General features: G+C 47.2%; 2 pseudogenes; one reads left to right on the top strand and one right to left on the bottom strand.

Moving 5' to 3' along the window:
• Positions 1 to 734: 734 nt before the first annotated feature.
• On the bottom strand, positions 735 to 15,123 carry LOC126000447 (40S ribosomal protein S3a-like; annotated as a pseudogene).
• Positions 15,124 to 17,662: 2,539 nt separating this feature from the next.
• Positions 17,663 to 17,762, top strand: LOC126000454 (uncharacterized; annotated as a pseudogene).
• The last annotated feature ends 2,982 nt before the right edge of the window (positions 17,763 to 20,744 follow it).

The following is a 20,744-nucleotide window of genomic DNA, read 5'->3' on the forward strand; positions in this document are numbered from 1 at the left end:
TAATGGAAGTCATGACAGGACTTCACCATTACTTCCTTCCTCAACTTCTTCCATCTGGCCCAGACATTTTTCCTATTCTATTTTTTTTGGGGGGGAGGGTTTGGTTTTTGGACCTCAGCTGGCAGCACTCGGGGTAATTTCTGGCTCTGTGCTTAGTTAGATATCACTTCTGGCAAGCTTTGGGGACCATATGGTATGCCATGGGTTGAACCCAGGTCTGTCCCTTTTTGACTGCGTGCAAGGCAAAGGTCTTAACGTTGTGTTATTACTCCAGCTCAAACATTTCTCTCTTGGGGAACAATCTATATATAGCACAGCGAGCAGGCTATTTGCCTTGCTAATAGCCAACCAAGGTTTGATCCCTGGAATTGCTTATGGTCTGCCAGGTCTGCAGGAATAAATTCAGAGCACAGAGCCAGGAGAAATCTCTGACAACCCTGATTGTGGCCCCAAAACTATAAATAAATGAAAAACTAAAAAGTAAATTTCTACTGCACCTGTGATCTGGAATTTCCCATTCTCCATCTCTACATGATCTGGACACCACAGCGGTTTGAATCACCTGATCTAAGTCAAGAAGACGCAAAAGTTAAACTTCCAGGGCAAGTAGTGCCTGGTGCCTAGCTGTTGCCAGGCCCTTGAAGACTAGGACCGAACTCTCGGTGATGTCACAGAGCTCGAGGCTTTTAATGTTTTCCCCTACCGGTCCTGCCCCCGCACGGTTCCTCGAACCCTCAATCCGAGAGGGACTCCGAATTGGTGACGGGGACTCTCGGGCGCAGGCGGTCTGGGGCGACAATTTTCGCCCCCACCATCGGGAGGCTGCTCTGAGCGTCCCGGAGCTTCGGGTTCTCGGTCTGCGAAGCGGCGGGGCGCCCCGGGGAGGTTGGAGGTGGCGGCCCCAGAGACTGGATCGAGCACGGGAAGGTTTGATTTGTTGCCTTTATTCCTGTGATCATCTCCAGAGACAGAACCGAGAAGAGGCGAGTCGGGGGGATCGGCCGCCCAAGACGCTTGTCTTGGCAAGTGGGCGAGCGGGGTTCAGTCCCGACACCCCACGATGGTCGAGATGCGGGAGGCGACGGGGAAGCGGGCGGTTAAGGGGAACACGGGCTTGAACGAGCCCAGGCGGGAATTTTCAGACACGACCGGGGGAAGAAAGAACAGCCCGAGTGATGCTGGAGAGGCCCCTGGTGGCTCCTAGGAACTGGGGGGAAGAGGCGGCGGCCCTAGAGGGAATCTGCAGCTCTCCCTTCACTCTCTCCAGATCTGGCTCCTGGGGAGTGATTGGGGGATCTAGGACTCCAGTTGTGCAGGAAAGTCTGGCTTGGCAGACACTTCTGACTGCTGAGCTCTGGCCAGCCCTGATTTTGGCGAGATGTGGCTCCATATCCGAGAAAGAGCACCCCTGATACACTTTCCACAATGAATGTTTGAAAACCCCGAAGTCTGAGGGAGATGCCGCTACCCTGGCCCCAGGCAATGGATCCTTGGTTCCAAGTAGGCTTTTCTAGGTGTTCCCCCAGCCGCTTTCCTGGGGCTTTGCAATTTGGTTTAGGATCTGTTGTTGCTAGGGTGGTTGCCAGGGGCAGGGTGGGGGTAGTTGAAGGTCGCTGACTACTTCCCTCGGCCTCTGTTCCTGCTGGAGCCCAAGTGGGGGAGGGTCCAGCTCTCTAAGGGCCTGCTGTAGCCCCAGCTCAAGGTGTTGTCCTCAATCCTTTCTTTGTTTTTAAGAGATCAAGACTTTATTGGGGGCGGTGGGAGCTGAGTGATAGCACAGCTGTTTAGGCCTTTGCCATGCACATGGCCTACCTGGAAGGACCGGGGTTCCATCCCATATGGTTCCCTGAGCCTGCCTGAGCTAAGAGCCAAGAGTAAACCCTGAGAGCCACCGGGTGTGGTCCCCAGAAATCAAACAAACAAACAAAATACTTTATTGTCCTGGAGTCCCTCCCTGCCTGTTTGCTTCCAAAGCTTGATGAGGTATTTGCGGAGTGTGGAGAGGCATTTACTTCTTGCCTCCATTTCACTCCTATGAAACTTTTTCTGGATGGGTTGTTCTAAATAACAACTGGGAATGTGTTATCCTTGCACACCACTGACCCTTCATTGATCCCTGACATTGTATAGGGTTTCCCATGCCCTCCAGGAATTATTTCTCAATACTGAGCATGGTCTATGCCTCTGAGCACCACAGGGTATGGCCATAAAAAATAAATTAAAGAACATTTAAAGTGGGTAGAATTCTTTCATGTGGGTGACATGGGAAGTCCTACACTGTCTTCTTACACCTGATTCATAAGAACGTTCATATTGAATAAAAATGTAAGGTTTGGGCCCGGAGAGATAGCACAGCTGCGTTTGCCTTGCAAGCAGCCGATCCAGGACCTAAGATGGTTGGTTCGAATCCCGGTGTCCCATATGGTCCCCTGTGCCTGCCAGGAGCTATTTCTGAGCAGACAGCCAGAAGTAACCCCTGAGCACCGCCGGGTGTGGCCCAAAAACCAAAAAAAAAAAAAAAAAAAGTAAGGTTTACTTATATACATATACTTAAAGTAAGGTTTTTGGGAAGGTTTGAGCTTAACCTCTGACATCATACAATTCCTAGAAGAAATGTTGGAGAAGGGTCTTGCTCATTTGATGATTGTGAAAATTAATTTTTTTTTGGTTTTTGGGTCACACCCGGCAGCGCTCACGGGCTAACTCCTGGCTCTATGCTCAGAAATCGCCCCCAGTAGGCTGTGGGGGCGGCTATATGCGATGCCTGGATTCGAACCACCGTCCTTCAGCTTGCAAGACAAATACCCTACCGCTATGCTGCCTCTCCGGCCCCGAAAATTAAATAATTTAATTCCTCACAGACAGTTCTTAGTCCTAATTTGCACAATGGTCTGTCCTGTCAGTGTGTAGGAGGAAGCCATATGACAGGCAAGCAGCAGAGAGTTTGTCCTTTAAGTCCCCGTGGCAGAGGAAGTTCCAGATTTAGAAGTGGCCTTTGTGCTGCTGGCCTTCAGGGGGACTGAATTACTGTCCCTCTCTCTTAGAGTCTGCTCCTGTCCTGTCCTGCACTCCCGGGGGCTCCAGACTGCAGTTCCTCCCTAGAGCAAGGCTAACTCTCCTGTCCTATTCAAACCCTGGTCCCGACCCCATTCTACTTCCTAGGAGAGAGAAGGGAGTTTCTGATTCTGTTCATCTGGTGTCCAGAGTGTGCCCATTCAGCGTTTTTGGCCCCAGTACAGGCACTTCTTAGTCAGGGCAGGGTTTTTTCTTCTGCTCTAGTACTCACGCTGTGTCTTTCCTACAGGAATTCATGCAAACTACCTTTCTGCTGCTCTTCCAGAATAATACAGATTGGTTAAGATGGGGCTGCAGCATCAGAAGTCCAGTTCCAGGGCCTGGAGAGATAGCACAGTGGCGTTTGCCTTGCAAGCAGCCGATCCAGGACATAAGGTGGTTGGTTCGAATCCCGGTGTCCCATATGGTCCCCGTGCCTGCCAGGAGCTATTTCTGAGCAGACAGCCAGGAGTAACTCCTGAGCACCGCTGGGTGTGGCCCAAAAACAAACAAAAAAAAGAAGTCCAGTTCCAAGGTAGGGGGAAGGAAAAGGTGGGAAGATGGGAGTCAGCAGACTCCAAGCACCAAGGTGTGTCTCTGGGCCGGGTGCTAAGGCCACTTTTGTTCCTACTTGCTTTTCTTATATTTATTTTCTTATATTTTATTTTTAATTTTTTTGGATTTTGGGGGGAGGGTCACACCCGGCAGTGCTCAGGGGTTACTCCTGGCTCCACGCTCAGAAATCAGAAATCGCTCCTGGGCCCGGAGAGATAGCACAGCGGTGTTTGCCTTGCAAGCAGCCGATCCAGGACCAATGGTGGTTGGTTTGAATCCCGGTGTCCCATATGGTCCCCCGTGCCTGCCAGGAGCTATTTCTGAGCAGACAGCCAGGAGTAACCCCTGAGCAACGCCGGGTGTGGCCCCCCCCCAAAAAAAAAGTTAGAAATCGCTCCTGGCAGACTCGGGGACCATATGGGATGCCAGGATTCGAAGCAATGACCTTCTGCATGCAAGGCAAACACTCTACCTCCATGCCATCTCTCCGGCCCCCTTATTTGCTTTTTTTCTTGTTGTTGTATTTTTGTTTTGTTTTGGGGCCACACCTGGTGAGACTCAGGGATTACTCCTAGCTATTTGATCTGAAATCAATCCTGACTTGGGGACCATATGGGATGTGGTTTGTCCTGGATCAGCGGCGTGCAAGGCATATGCTCTACCACTGCACCACAGTTCGGACTCCGCTGTGTTTGGTTTAATGGCCCCCAATGTGTTCAGACTTGGCTCCTGAATCAATGTTCTTGGGTCACCACTGGCAGTTCTCAGACCCCCTGGGGGTTTTGGAATTCAGAAAATTTGGGCTGGTAATATTTTGCTAAGGAAATTCTTGATTCCAGGATTTCTGCCCTAAAGCATCATTTCTGCCTCATGAGGGATCAGCTCTATTATTTTTAGTTCTGACTCCACAGCAGAAAGGAGGTTCTCCTGGCTCTGTGCTCAGGTGTCCCTTCTACTCTGCAATGTTATGGACCAGATGGGGAGTCTGGTGTTCTCTCTGGGGCAGCCAAGTACAAAGTGAGTGCTCTCCTGGTTGTTCTCTAGGTTCAACACGACGTTGTCCATTTGTATTTTGCTGGAGTTCCTAGATGCAGGCCATACAGGTCCACTTGTCTTCTCACTGTCCTCACTCAGGACCCTCTATGGGGGTCTGGCAGACTCCCTGAGACTCCTAACTCTCTAAACTCTGGGTGAAGGCTTTTCTGCCTTACTGGAAACTATGTGGCTGGGTCTTTTCCTGCACGTGCACTTCCCTCTGAGTTTTTGTTTTGATTGCTTTTTGCTGTACTACTTCAGATTATTTTGTTTTATATAGACTTTTTCCATGTTGGCTATACTCAGGGCTTAATCTTGGCTCTGCACCTAGGATTTACTCCTGGCAACATGAGAGAACCCAAGTACATATCAGGGATTGACCCTGGGTTGGCCTTGTCTGCAACCCCTGGCTCTGTTTCTCCACCCCTGTGGTCATTCCATGCAATTCAGATCTTTTGTTCTTCACTCTGAAGAGTCTGGCCTCCTCCCAGATCCAGCTCCATTTCTTTTCAGAAACAAATTGCACTTTCAAGGCCTATATGTCTACAGTGCCATGACTTGTGGATCTAAGAGGGAAATGTGAGCAAAGGGTCATTTGAAAAGTCATAGAGATTGGGAGTCAGGCCACTTTTATCTGCTCATGGAGGAATTTTTTGGATGTAAACATGTGCTGATTTGGAAAAGTAAAGGCTTGACTCACAATCTGACCCTTGAATTTTTCCTTCTACTACCGTGTGTGTGTGTGTGTGTGTGTGTGTGTGTGTGTGTGTGTGTGTTGGAAACCCAAAGTACCTTCTGCTCTGTGCTAGAGAGTGACAACTGGCAATATTCCGTGGACCTAGTTATACTGGACATTGGCCCAGGAATGCTTGTGTGCATACCTGTGCATTCCTTGTGTGCATCCACTGTTTCCAAGAACTAACTTCAGGAGTGTTCACACTTTATGTTAGCTGATGCTCAGGAATTTCTGAAGTCTGTCATCAGAGGTGCCCATTGACATACTGATTTTGAGACTGGTTCTTCCTGACTGGAGAGAGCAGAGGAACTGCTTCCCTTTAGGATACTGGGAGGTCCCTTCTTTACATTCGGGGGCTGTGTGAGCCTGGGCCCTTATCCCTCCTGTGTGTGCTGGTGCAGGACACGGTGATCTTCCCTAATGTGGCCTTGAGCTTCTCCCCAGATAGTGGCCGTTCCTGAACACAACTCAGAGGACGCTCTATAGAGATGTGATGCTGGAGACCTACTAACACCTTCGGGCCATGGGTAAGAACCGTCCTGGGGCACCTGTGAGGAACAGTCTTTAACTTAAATGTCATTCTACAGTCCTGAGGAATAAAACATTGTGTGGGGTGTTTTCCTTGGCTGCTGTGAACCAGGTTTGATCCAGGCTGCACATTGATTTCATAAGCTTCCAGGGATTATCCCTGAGCACAGAGCTAGGAGTCAGCCCTGACCACTCAGTCCTTTCTGCAATACTTCCAAATGCAGGCTATTTAATTTTTGTAACTGTGGGGAAGCTCTTGATCACACATGGGAGTGCTCAGAGCTAAATAAACCATTGAGCTCTAGGATTACATCTGGCATTATTCAGTGATCACTTTGGGTGTTAATGATCAAGGCTGAATCTGCTGCTCTGTACTAATGTCCCATCTTTCAGTAACTCCAACTTTTATGCGAGCAAATTTGACATAAGTGGGCCTGGAGAGATAGCACAGCTGTGTTTGCCTTGCAAGCAGCTGATCCAGGACCAAAGGTGGTTGGTTCAAATCCCGGTGTCCCATATGGTCCCCCGTGCCTGCCAAGAGTTATTTCTTTTTTTTTTTTTTTTGGGCCACACCCTGTGACGCTCAGGGGTTACTCCTGGCTATGCGCTCAGAAGTTGCTCCTGGCTTCTTGGGGGACCATATGGGACGCCGGGGGATCGAACCGAGGTCCGTCCTAGGCTAGCGCAGGCAAGGCAGGCACCTTACCTCCAGCGCCACCGCCCGGCCCCCAAGAGTTATTTCTGAGCATACAGCCAGGAGTAACCCCTGAGCACCGCCGGGTGTGGCCCAAAAACAAACAAACAAAAAAAATTTTGACATAAGTGTTGTTCATCAGTAGTTTCGAGCCACACAGCATCACCATCTCCAGATCTTCTTTGGATCAAACCTGAGGCTCCTGTTTGCAAAGGACATTTTCCAATTATTCTGTGTTCCAGGTTGTACTGTGTCATTTGATGGTTTCTTTTTTCTTTTTCTTTTTCTTTTTTTTTTGTTTTTTTTTTGGGGGGGGGGCCACACCCATCGGTGCTCAGGGGTTATTCCTGGCTATCGGCTCAGAAATAGCTCCTGGCAGGCACGGGGGACCATATGGGACGCCGGGATTCAAACCAATCACCTTAGCTCCTGAATCGGCTGCTTGCAAGGCAAACACTGCTGTGCTATCTCTCCGACCCCTGATGGTTTCTTTTGAACAAACAACAGAACTCTGGCTCTGTATTCTGGAGTCAAGCCTATCTCTAACCATGAATTGTTCCTCTGGGCAGGACAATGCAGGGTGAAGCCTGCACTGATATCCTTGTTGGAAGAAGGAGCCCTTGGGAGGCTGCACATTGGCATGTTTGGAGGCGAGTGTGGGAGGAGCCCCAGAGTCAGACTCTATGTAGAGTGTGGTAGTATCCTGGGCATATGTGAAATGTGGGTGCTGAGCAGTGTGTGTCAAATTCCTGGATCAGGGGGCCGGGAAGGTGGCGCTAGAGGTAAGGTGTCTGCCTTGCAAGCGCTAGCATAGGACGGACAGTGGTTCGATCCCCCGGCGTCCCATATGGTCCCCCCAAGCCAGGGGCAATTTCTGAGTGCATAGCCAGGAATAACCCCTGAGCGTCAAACGGGTGTGGCCCAAAAACCAAAAAAAAAAAAAAAAAATTCCTGGATCAGGAGTGCAGGCCTCCTTCTGCTCCAGTTCATAGCTCTTTGTTTTTTACAGCACTAAGATTAGATAAAAGATAAAAAGATTAGATAAAAATATTAAGACATTTTTTTGGGGTGGGAATAGCCCCCAACTGTAATTTCAGTCAAGAGTGGGCCTCCGGGCCCGGGCGGTGGCGCTAAAGGTAAGGTACCTGCCTTGCCTGCGCTAGCCTTGGACGGACCGCGGTTCGATTCCCCGGTGTCCCATATGGTCCCCCAAGCCAGGAGCAACTTCTGAGCACATAGCCAGGAGTAACCCCTGAGCATTACTGGGTGTGGCCCAAAAACCAAAAAAAAAAAAAAAAAAAAAAAAGAGTGGGCCTCCAGTGGTATCTCCCCCACCCTCTCCCCACATGACCCCTGCCACCCCAAGAGAATCCATCAACATAACGGGCCAATTGTTTTCTTTGCTATTGGATTCTGGGCTGATACAATTATTCAAATTGAGAAGGCCCCAGGCAAGTGGAAACTGCAGGACCCAAAGTGCAAGATGTGGGCAGTTTTCCACTAGGAACCTTTGAAAATAAGGGTTTTTTTTTTTTTTTTTTTTTTTTTTTTTTTTTTTTTTTTTTTGGTTTTTGGGCCACACCCTGTGACGCTCAGGGGTTACTCCTGGCTATGCGCTCAGAAGTTGCTCCTGGCTTCTTGGGGGACCATATGGGATGCCGGGGGATCGAACCGCGGTCCGTCCTAGGCTAGCGCAGCAAGGCAGGCACCTTACCTCCAGCGCCACCGCCCGGCCCCGAAAATAAGGGTTTTTTAAATGGGTTAATTCAGATGGAGATTCTGGTTTTATTGAGCCAATAGTGGCCAAAGGTTTAAAAAACTACTTGTTGGGACAGGCAAAAGCATATGGTTCTTAAAAAAAATAAATGTGCCACCCCCCAAATAATTCAGGCCACTGTTCCAAGCGTCCCCAAAATTAAAATGGAATGGGCCCCAGAGAGATAGCATGGAAGTAAGGTGTTTGCCTTGCATGCAAAAGGTTGGTGGTTCGAATCCCGGCATCCCATATAGTCCCCAGAGCCTGCCAGGAGCAATTTCTGAGCATAGAGCCAGGAGGAACCCCTGAGCACTGCCAGGTGTGACCCAAAAATAAAAGTAAAAAAATAAATGGAACTGGGGCCGGGCGATGATGCTAGAGGTAAGGTTCCTGCCTTGCCTGCGCTAGCCTTGGAAGGACCTCAGTTCCATCCCCCGGCATCCCATATGGTCCCCCAAGCCAGGAGCAACTTTTTTTTTTTTTTTTTTTGGTTTTTGGGCCACACCCTGTGACGCTCAGGGGTTACTCCTGGCTATGCGCTCAGAAGTTGCTCCTGGCTTCTTGGGGGACCATATGGGACGCCGTGGGATCGAACCGCGGTCCGTCCTAGGCTAGTGCAGGCAAGGCAGGCACCTTACCTCCAGCGCCACCGCCCGGCCCCAATTTTTTTTTTTTTTTTTTTTGGTTTTTGGGAAGGAGCAACTTTTGAGCGCATAGCCAGGAGTAACCCCTGAGCGTTACCGGGTGTGGCCCGAAAACCAATAAATAAATAAATAAATAAATAAATAAATAAATAAATAAATAAATAAATAAATAAATAAATAAATAAATGGAACAAAGAGGACCCAATATAGGTGGAACAATGGCTTCTATTCTCAATCAAACTGGACACTTTAAACTATATATTCAAGTTACAACTAAAACTTGGCTACATTAGCCCATCAACCAGCCCATGAAAGATCTCTTTTTTTTTTTTTTTTTTTTGTGGTTTTTGGGTCACACCTGACAGTGCTCAGGGGTTATTCCTGGCTCCATGCTCAGAAATTGCTCCTGGCAGGCACGGGGACCATATGGGACGCCGGGATTTGAACTGAAACGCCTTACCTCCATGCTATCTCTCCAGCCCCATGAAAGATCTCTTGAAAGGGGTGTATATTTCAAGTTTTAAAAGATTAATAAGAGGGGCCAGAGAGATAGCATGGAGGTAAGGCGTTTGCCTTACTTGCAGAAGGTCGGTGGTTCGAATTCCAGCATCCCATATGGTCCCCTGAGCCTTCCAGGAGCGATTTCTGAGCATAGAGCTAGGAGTAACCCCTGAGCGCTGCCGGGTGTGACCCAAAAACCAAAATAAATAAATACATAAATAAATATTAATAAGAAAATGATCATTTAGGGACCGGAGAGATAGCATGGAGCTAAGGCGTTTGCCTTGCATGCAGAAGATCAGTGGTTGGAATCCAAGCATCCCATATGGTCCCCTGAGCCTTCCAGGAGCCAGGAGTAACCCTGAGCACTGCTGGATATGACCTCCCCCCAAAAATGATAATATAGAAGGTCTTTCAAAGGAGTTTGCCACGGCTTTCATCCATTCCTCGTAACTTGCATTTGGTAATTATTGACATCAAAGATTGTTTTTTCCTTTTTTTATTCTTTTTTCTTTTTTTTGGTTTTTGGGCCACACCCAGCGGTGCTCAGGGGTTATTCCTGGCTGTCTGCTCAGAAACAGCTCCTGGCAGGCACGGGGGACCATATGGGACACCGGGATTCGAACCAACCACCTTTGGTCCTGGATCGGCTGCTTGCAAGGCAAACGCGGCTGTGCTATCTCTCTGGGCCCAGATTTTTTTTTTTTTTTGTTTTTGTTTTTCTATCCCCCTATGGGATGAGAATTGTGAAAATTTTTCTTTTTATTTGTTTTGTTTGTCAGTTTCTGTTCTGCGTTTTCATTTAAATTGTGTGTTCAGGGGCCTGGAGAGATAGTACAGCGGTGTTTGCCTTGTAAGCAGCCAATCCAGGACCAAAGGTGGTTGGTTCAAATTCCGGTGTCCCATATGGCTCCCGTGCCTGCCAGGAGCTATTTCTGAGCAGACAGCCAGGAGTAACCCCTGAGCACTGCCGGGTGTGGCCCAAAAACCAAAAAATTGTGTGTTCAAATTGTGTTGTGTTTTTTGCTATGTTTATGATTGAGTATTGCCGCATTTTAGATTAAAAATTGGCTGAAGATGAGGCCAGAGCATTTTAGGTTAAAAATTGGCTGAAGGGCCTGGAGAGATAGCGCAGTGGCGTTTGCCTTGCAAGCAGCCGATCCAGGACCAAAGGTGGTTGGTTCGAATCCCGGTGTCCCATATGGTCCCCCGTGCCTGCCAGGAGCTATTTCTGAGCACCACCACGTGTGATCCAAAAACCAAAAAAAAAAAAAAAAATTGGCTGAAAAGGGGCTGGAAGAGATTGCATGGAGGTAAGGCATTTGCAAGTGGCTGATCCAGGACAGACCTGGGTTTGATCCCCAGCATCCCACATGGTTCCTCTGCCAGGAGCAATTTCTGAGGGCAGTCAGGAGTAACCCCTGAGCATCACCGGGTGTGGCCCCCCCAAAAAATTGGCCAAAGAGAGGGAAAAAAATGTGTCTGTTTTTTAAAACCAAGCAGCCTTAGAACTTGCTTGTTATCTGACAAGAGAAATTTCCCTTGGAAGATCATTGTCTCTATGCTAATAGGAAAACTGACTAGCTCGGGAAAGAAGAAATTTGGGCTTTTTAAAATATTTACTGAGAAGGGGCCGGAGAGATAGCATGGAGGTAAGGCATTTGCCTTTCATGCAGGAAGTCATCGGTTCAAATCCCGGCGTCCCATATGGTCCCCCGTGCCTGCCAGGAGCAATTTCTGAGCGTGGAGCCAGGAATAACCCCTGAGCGCTGCCGGGTGTGACCCCAAAAAAAAAAATATTTACTGAGAAAAAAAGGTTTTTCTGACTTTAGAAATTTCTAAAAGCTGGGTGAATAAAAATTGGTTGCAAGATAATGTTAATTCTTTAAGTGGCCTAATTAACAAGGGAGGAGGCACAACATTAAGGGTCCCTCCACCCCATGCCCATGATACAAAAATAGGTTTCACTGTTTGATAAGGATGGGGAAGCCTTTAATCTAAATCTGGGAGTCCCTAGCCCCATCAACCCAAGGGGAAGTACTAAAAAGGCTGCCACTAGAGCCATTCACCCTAAAAGCAGGGTCTCTAGCCTACTGGACTGGGGGTGTTAGGAGTAGGGGAGGTACCCCCTCTCTTGAAACCATTAAGGGGTTAATATGGAAAGATTCAGAAGAAATTTCAGAAGCTATAATACCCATCATAGCCAGAGGCTTATCTTCTAATCTCTTAGGACAGGATATACGGGGGCAATAGAAGGCTTATGTCTTCAAAACACCTAAAGGTGGTGGTCAGCCCCATCCCCATACTAAAGGCCACTGCCCCAGGAGAACCTGTCTGAGTGGAGCAGTGTCTGCACTCTCAAATAAAAATTGGATGATTTAGGTGCCTGAGAGAAAGCACAGCAGTATAGCATTTTTCTTGCAAATGGCCAACCCAGGACAAATAGTTTGAATCCCACATGGTTCAGCCCCCACCCCACCCCCCACTCCCCCCACCCCATGCCTGCCAGGAGCAATTTCTGAACAGAGAGCTCCAGCATCTCATATGGTCTCCTGACCTTCGAGGAGTGGTTTCTGAGTGCAGAGCCAGGAGTAACCCTTGAGCACCACCAGGTGTGGCCCAATAACCAACCAATCAATCAATTCAATAAATAAATTAAAAAAAAATAAAAAATGGGGGCCGGAGAGATAGCATGGAGGTAAGGCGTTTGCCTTTAATGCAGAAAGCCATTGGTTTGAATCCCGGCATCCCATATGGTCACCAGAACCTGCCAGAGCGATTTCTGAGCATAGAGCCAGGAGTAACTCCTGAGCGTTGCCAGGTGTGAGCCCCCTCCAATAAATAAATAAATAAATAAATAAATAAATAAATAAATAAATAAATAAATGAACAGATAGTAAAAATTCAAAGGAAGGATTATCAGTAAAGAAATACTTGTTATTTTAAATTCAAAGGGGCTACAAAAGTATTAAAATTTGGGTCTTTTATATATTTGTATTGGAAATTTTTTTTATTTTATTTTATTTTTATTTATTTTTTTTTTTTTTGGTTTTTGGGCCACACCCATTGCCGCTCAGGGGTTACTCCTGGCTATGCGCTCAGAAGTTGCTCCTGGCTTGGGGGACCATATGGGACACCAGGGGATCGAATTGCGGTCCGTCCAAGGCTAGCGCAGGCAAGGCAGGCACCTTACCTCTTGCGCCACCGCCCGGCCCCAATTTTTTTTTTTATTTTAAAGGTATCTAAAATATGTGCAAAATGTTGTAGTTAACCTTTTAAATATTGTTAATTTTGTGAGTACTTAATACTGTTTTTCTATTTGTTTGTTTTTGGTTTTTGGGTCACAACCAGCAGCACTCAGGGTTCCTCCTGGCTCTACGCTCAGAAATTGCTCCTGGCAGGCTCAGGGAAACCATATGGGATGCCGGGGTTCAAACCACCGTCCTTCTGCATGCAAGGCAAAACACCCTACCTCCATGCTATCTCTCCGGCCCTTCTGCATGCAAGGCAAACACCGTACCTCCATGCTATCTCTCCGGCCCTTCTTCGGCATTTTTCCTTTTCTAACAAAGACATATTGGAGTGGGTAAATAGACTGGCAAACCTTTTTTATATCTTCCTCAATACTATCTGGAATCAATTTATTTATTTACTTTATTTATTTTTGGTTTCTTGGGCCACACACCCGGTAACGCTCAGGGGTTACTCCTGGCTATGCGCTCAGAAATCGCTCCTGGCTAGGGGGACCACTATGGGACGCCGGGGGATCAAACCGCGGTCCGTCCCAAGGCTAGCGCCAGGCAAGGCAGGCACCTTACCTCTTTGCGCCACCCGCCCCGGGCACCCCTGGAATCAATTTAATTGACCATCTCTTCTTAAGTCATTTGTTTGCACCTCTTGAGCCATGATTTCCATCATCATCGTTTTTTGTTTTTGTTTTTGTTTTTTGGGCCACACCCGGCGTTGCTCAGGGGTTACTCCTGGCTGTCTGCTCAGAAATAGCTCCTGGCAGGCACGGGGGGACCATATAGGACATCCGGATTCGAACCAACTACCTTTGGTCCTAGGATCTGGCTGCTTGCAAGGCAAACGCCGCTGTGCACTCTCTCCGGGCCCCCCATCATCATCTTCTGAATCTGCAAACTTGCTGATGCTGAGCGAAACAGTTCTTCCAGATCTGATTGTATAGTGAAGCCAATCCAGAGCCATCAAAGCAAATAACCATCAGTAGTCTTGACATCAACATGAGCCTCCATCATGGTCTGCCATTTTTTGACCATGGAGCAAATTTTGTTACCAGTGAGGTACATGCCATGGAACTTTGTCAGACAGTTTTTTGCCCTGAACACCCTTCGTAATTAGCTTGAATTTACTAAATGCAACTTCATCAGTCTGCATATCAGCCAGGCTCACTTCAAAAACATGACCCTTGAGGCCATCGGATGCAATTTTGGTTCCTTGGATCCTAGTGATAAGCATTTTCCCAATATTTCTTATATTGAACATAGCAGGTGCTTTCACGTCATACCAATCTTCCTTAGAAAATGGATCAAGAACTTTCTTCTTGGCTCCCTTTTTGCCACCTCTGGGTAAGGCACTTATTGTTGCCAACCACAATGGTGCTACTCAGAGAGCCAAAAGGGCAGTGATTTTATTTAATTTTTGTTTTGTTTTGTATTTTTGGGCCACACCCAGTGATGCTCAGGGATTACTCCTGGCTATGCAGTCAGAAATCACTCCTGCTTGGGTTACCACTAGGGAACCCGGGGGATCTGTCCCTGGGTCAGCTGTGTGCAAGGCAAAGGCCCTACCACTGCGCTTTTACTCCAGCCCCCAGGGCAGTAATTTAATAAAGCCTTACATGCTATGCTTTATCCAGCTGCAAAATGGATTATTCACACCCCCATGCAGCACAATAATAATCCATTTTGGTAGTAAAAGGTCATGGCAGTATATATATATATATATATAGATATACTCATTATAACTATAATACATATATATGTATATCTACGACTATATTACTACATATATATACATATATACTATGTATATCTAATATACATAACATTATAAATCATGCTAATTATTTTTTGCACTTAATGTGGAGTAACCATAAGATGAATCACGTGGATCATGGTACCCAAAGCCTGTCCAAGGTATTTTAATACTGAACCAAAAGGGGCCCACAAGGTCACATAAATCAAACTGCAAGTCCGGAATCCAGGCTTCGGCTGGGTAGGTAGAGGAGTCAACCATATGGGCATCAACACCAGCTGGGGCTCGAATAACTTGCCATTGCTGCTTAACTGGTGGGTGCTGTGCTGGGGGTGGTGCTAGGCTGCAGCTGGGCTCCACGCACTCAGAGTGGCGGATCGTCCCTTCAGACCCCCCCCTCCCCGCGCGCCCACACCCCCCCCTCCCCGCGCGCCCACACCCCCCCTCCCCGCGCGCCCACGTGGTCCCCTGGCCCTTCCCAGGCCACAAAGAAGGCAGCTCCAAGAACCAAGCTGGAATGGGCATGCAAAGGACACTGCAGGTTCAGTGACGTCACACCTCTGCCCTCTATATCAAAATTGGTTAAATTGTTCCCCTTGGCTTACTACCCTTTTATCTGCATTGCGCAGTGATGAATTAATTATTTTCTTTATTCTTATTACTTTTGTTACCACTGGCATGCAAAAAACATCTCCAATTTTAGGGGAGCTCAGCCCATAGTATGTGTCCCTGGATTTCCACTGGTGTCCAGATCTGAGGTGACCCCCATGGGGTTCCCTCAAAAGACCGCTGTGGTTGCCTTTTTTCCCTGCATGGATAGTTGAGGAATTTCCTGAAGAGATAATGTCATGCTTGCTAGTTACCTTTTCCTGTCATTATTTAGCATACTCTCTCCTTTGTAAAAATCTCAGGCAAAGATTGGCCTCAATCAAATTCTTTTCAGAAATCCCCAGCACCCAAAAATTACTAAGAGAACCCCTTTGTCTGGATACATATTTAGCACTAAAATCAAAAGACAATATTTTCTCTCTTATGTCCTTGGAACTCATTGTCTGGTAATTCAAGGGCATAGCTCAAACAGCAAGATCCTGAGCTATTGACTCTTCTCAGAAAATGGGAATTCACCTCTAGGGGATTTGGCCCCCTTCCTTGACCTCTAAAACTATAGAGTTAACTTTAGTGATGGGACTCAAGTTCCTAGATTTTTTCCTACTTTTCTTGAGGTTGGTTGTTTAAAAGCTGCCCTGAGGGCCTGGAGAGATAGCACAGGGCTGTGTCTTGCAACGCAGCCAGATCCGACGACCAAAGGTGGTTGGTTCAAATCCCCGGTGTCCCCATATGGTCCCCTGTGGCCTGCCAGGAGCTAATTCTGAGCAGACAGCCAGGAGTAACCCCTGAGCCACCAACAGGTGGAGGCCCAAAAACCAAAAAAAAACAAATAAAAAAAAAAAAAAGCTGCCCTGAGTGTGACCTTTTCTCCTTCTGTAACTCAGAATTGTTACAGCTCACGGCACCATCAGCTTAAATATTATTAAACTTTGCAACTTGTGACTGGCTTTCCTCCCTATAAAATCTACTGTTTGGAATAAATAACATTAGCACTCCCTGCAGAAGATGTATTGACCCCACATACTCTGTGTGTGGTTTCATTTATTTCATATTTCATATTTCGCTGCCCATGCAACCCACTCTCCCTGAAGAGGATTCATTAAAATCCCACTGATGGCTGTAGGACAGAAGCCTCCTGCAGCACTTTTGGACCTTACATTTTAAACCATCTGGTGGCCAAGACTAAGAGCTGTTTTCATACAGTTGCATGCTTGCTAATATAGTAATTGAGTCAACAGTACAAACTGGAAACAGAGGCTGCAGCTTTTGTTATGTTAGCAGAAACCCATGACCTGTAGTCTGGTTTGGTAGTCAATGATGATTAAGATTCTGAGACATTGTTTAGATGTCACCAGGACAACCTAAGCCAGGCACAAAGGTCCCCAGCCCCTCCTGCATAACATACTCTATTCTTATAAAGTAAAAAGATGGAGATGTGGGGCAAGAAGCTGGGAAATAAGGGGATTTCTGCAAGCCAGCCTTGAATATAAAAGAAAGTCTCTGTTCAGAGACTTGTGTTCCCTGCTGTGATGAGTACAAGATGAGCTAAGGAGAAAGTCATCCAGGACAACCTGTCTGGGTTAATAGTACCATCAGCATTACAACCGCTGTCTTTACATACTTCCTGACTTAATGATGCCATGGGCATTGCAACCGCTATCTTTACATACCATCCAAATCAATAATGTCATGTACCTTGTTTAAAAGTAGGCCTCCAAGTGTGATTTTAACCACAGAAAACCCAGTTCTCCACATGTGTGGATTTCTGTGGAGACAGGCAGACATCCAATAAAGAAATGTGCTTAGGGGCCGGAGAGATAGCATGGAGGTAAGGCGTTTGCCTTTCATGCAGGAGGTCATCGGTTCAAATCCCGGCATCCCATATGGTCCCGTGCCTGCCAGGAGCAATTTCTGAGCCTGGAGCCAGGAATAACCCCTGAGCACTGCCGGGTATAACCCAAAAACCACACACACCAAAAAAAAAAAAAGAAATGTGCTTAGTTATGTAATAGTCTGAGCAGAGGGGCAGGAAAGGTGATTTCAGCACCCTAAAGGACCAATTACCAGATTCCCAAAGGAAGGCCTTGTTGATGGGGGTTTGTATTCATCTGGCGTCTGCCCCTGCCCAGATGTTATTCCCAACACTTTTGCAGTAGCTGCAACAGACTGGCTGATAGGGAAAGCCTAGCAAATAGATCAGCAAATAGTTCTCTTTTCCACTTTTTTTTTTTTTTTGGGCCACACCCGGTAATGCTCAGGGGTTACTCCTGGCTATGTGCTCAGAAGTCGCTCCTGGCTTGGGGGACCATATGGGACACCGGGGGATCGAACCGCGGTCCGTCCAAGGCTAGCGCAGGCAAGGCAGGCACCTTACCTTAGCGCCACCGCCCGGCCCCTCTTTTCCACTTTTATCCCCATGTTTACTGGCTCTAACAATAAATACTATAATTCAGGGACATCCAGAGCTGAGTCCATTATGCTGTAATCTCCCTGACAACAGGCTTTGTTCTCTTATAGGTGTCATGTTCTTTTTTAAATTTCTGGATCACAGCTTGCTTCAGCAGCACATATACTAAAATTGGAACGATACAGAGATTAGCATGGCTCCTGTGCAAGGATGACACACAAATTTGTGAAGCATTCCATATTTAAAAAAGAAATTCTGGAGCCCGGAGAGATAGCACAGCGGTGTTTGCCTTGCAAGCAGCTGATCCAGGACCTAACGTGGTTGGTTCGAATCCCGGTGTCCCATGCCTGCCAGGAGCTATTTCTGAGCAGACAGCCAGGAGTAACCCCTGAGCACCGCCAGGTGTGACCCAAAAAAAAAAAAAAGAAATTCTGGATCACAACCAGCAATGCTAAAGGGCTACTCCTGGCTCTGCACTCAGAGGTAGGTAAGTCTTGGTGCTGCTCAGGGGACCTATGGAATGCCAGGGATCCTACCTGGGTCAGCTGAGTACAAGGGAAGCACACTACCTACTGTATATAGATACCTGGCCATGTCTTCTTTTAATTTTTTTTAATTATTATTTTGGGGCCACACCCAGTGGTGCTTAACCTCAGAGGTCATTCCTGTGTACACCGGTGGGCCATGTGCAAGAGAAACACCCTATGCTCTGCCCTATTTCTCCAGTCCATTTTTTATTTTTATTAGTAGGATGAACCGATTTTATGGATGTGGAAGATCCTGAGTTAACAGGCAGAGAAGTGTAAATCTATCCTCCACAGAACCTAAAGCACCAATTTGAAAAAGACTTAAAAGATATTCTTTTTTGGGGCTTGGTTTGAGTTCAGTGTGGGGACTGTGAGCACATAAGAGAAGGCCAGGAGGGATCCCCCACAATGGAAATGAAACAGCCATCTCTGCCAATGAAAATACCTCAGTTGGGGGACTGGAATGATAGGACAGCAGTAGGGCGTTTGCCCTTACATCGCCACCAACACAGGACAGATGATGATTTAAATCCTGGCATCCCATATGGTCCCCCAAGCCTGCCAGGGTTGATTACTGAGTACAGAGCCAGGAGTAAACCCTGAACACCTCCAGGTGTGACCCAAAATCCAAAACGAAAAAAAAGAAAATACCTCAGTTGGGTTCAATCCCCAGCATCTCTTTTTTTTTGTTTTTTTTGTTTGTTTGTTTTTGTTTTGTTTTTGGGCCACACCCGGCAGCGCTCAGGGGTTACTCCTAGCTGTCTGCTCAGAAATAGCTCCTGGCAGGCACGAGGGACCATATGGGACACCGGGATTCGAACCAACCACCTTTGGTCCTGGATTGGCTGCTTGCAAGGCAAACGCCGCTGTGCTATCTCTCCAGGCCCAATCCCCAGCATCTCATATGGTCTCCCGAGCATTCCAGGAGAGTAACTACCACTGAGTTGTGGCCCAAAACTCAAACCCCAAACTATAGTAGGGGAAGCGATACCATAGGGAGGAGGGTGTTTGCCTTGCATTCGGTGACCTCCTTGAATCCTGGAGTCCCCCAAGCCTACCAGGAGTGATTTCTTTTTTCTTTTTTTTTTTTTTTTTTTGGTATTTTGGGTCACACCTGGCAGCGCTCAGGGGTACCTCCTGGCTCTCTCCACTCAGAAATCACTCCTGGCAGGCTCAGGGGACCATATGGGATGCCGGGATTTGAACCACCATCCTTCTGCAGGCAAGGCTAATGCCTTATCTCCATGCTATCTCTCTGAGCCTAGAGTCAGGATTAACCCCTCAGCACAATCAGGTATGGTCCAAAAAACAAACAAACAAACAAACAAAAAAGAACCTTATTAGGACTGAAGGAATAGGAAGTGAAAAGGGTGCATATGCATTGTAGTCAGCCAGCTGGGTTCTATACCCTGATTAAATCCCCAGCATGTCACATGACCCTTGGCATCAGGTGGAATCCCTGAATTTACTAATGTATCCCCAAAACATAACAGAAGTCTCACTGTAGGTTTATTCTTTCTAAGTATCAATGAGATCATTTTCATTTTTTTAATTTTTTTTTTTTTTTATATACTATGAGGGTTCAAACCAGGCAGTGCTTAAGTTTATTCTAACTGTGTGCTCACTGATCATACTTTGTGTGGTTCAGGGACCCACATAAATCAGCAAAGAATGAAATCCAGGTATTTTTTCCCCCAGGCACAGTGCAAAGACTTTCTCACTGGAACATGGATTCAGCTGGCAATGAGCAAGTTTAAACCCTTGAACTAGCATTTTATTAAATCCAAATCACAGTATTTCTTTCCTCCCACCCTTTTCCCCATGAATCACAGAATTTCTTTATCTGAAATATACCATTGATTTGGAACTTGCAAGTCTTACCAGCTCATTCCTATTTTGAGATCTTGTTCCAAACATAAATTGCAGGGGCTGGAGAGATAGCATGAAGGTAGGGCGTTTGCCTTGCATGCAGAAGGACAGTGGTTTGAATCCCACCATCCCCCGAGCCTGCCAGAAGCGATTTCTGATTATAGAGCCAGAAGTAAACCCTTGAGAGCTGCCAGGTGTGACCCCCCCCCCCAAAAAAAAAAGAAAAAAAAAAAAAACAGTCCAGAGCCCCTGCCAGGAAACACACCCTGACTTGGGGCTGCACACTCCTCTCTTTCTTTCCATCTTGGCCCTCTTTGAACTGACACTCCTACCTGGGGAAAGAACTACAGAGGGTGGGTCCCCATGTTCTCCTTCCTGGATTATTTCTTTTTTTTTTTTGGTTTTTGGGCCACACCCGGTAACGCTCAGGGGTTACTCCTGGCTATGTGCTCAGAAGTTGCTCCTGGCTTGGGGGGACCATATGGGACACCAGGGGATCGAACCGCGGTCCGTCCAAGGCTAGCGCAGGCAAGGCAGGCACCTTACCTTTAGCGCCACCGCCCAGGCCCATTCCTGGATTATTTCTAAGGAGCAATAGCAAGACCCTTTGCAGGAAGCCCTGGAAGAAAGTCACAGCTGTGAGCACCAGAGATGAGCACATCTGACAGGTATTAACTGCACTGGGGCTGAAAAGGCCTGCTGGGTTGTAAGCCTGGTGCAGAATCACATGGCAAGATGTGGCCAGGAGCTCTTTCTTCTCCAGGGGACCCAGGAGTGGGTTGAGATCTGGGCTGTGTTGATGTCAAGAATGTTGCTGTCCTTGCTTTCATG

Source organism: Suncus etruscus, assembly GCF_024139225.1.
Source record: "Suncus etruscus isolate mSunEtr1 chromosome 15 unlocalized genomic scaffold, mSunEtr1.pri.cur SUPER_15_unloc_1, whole genome shotgun sequence".
NCBI lineage: Eukaryota > Metazoa > Chordata > Mammalia > Eulipotyphla > Soricidae > Suncus > Suncus etruscus.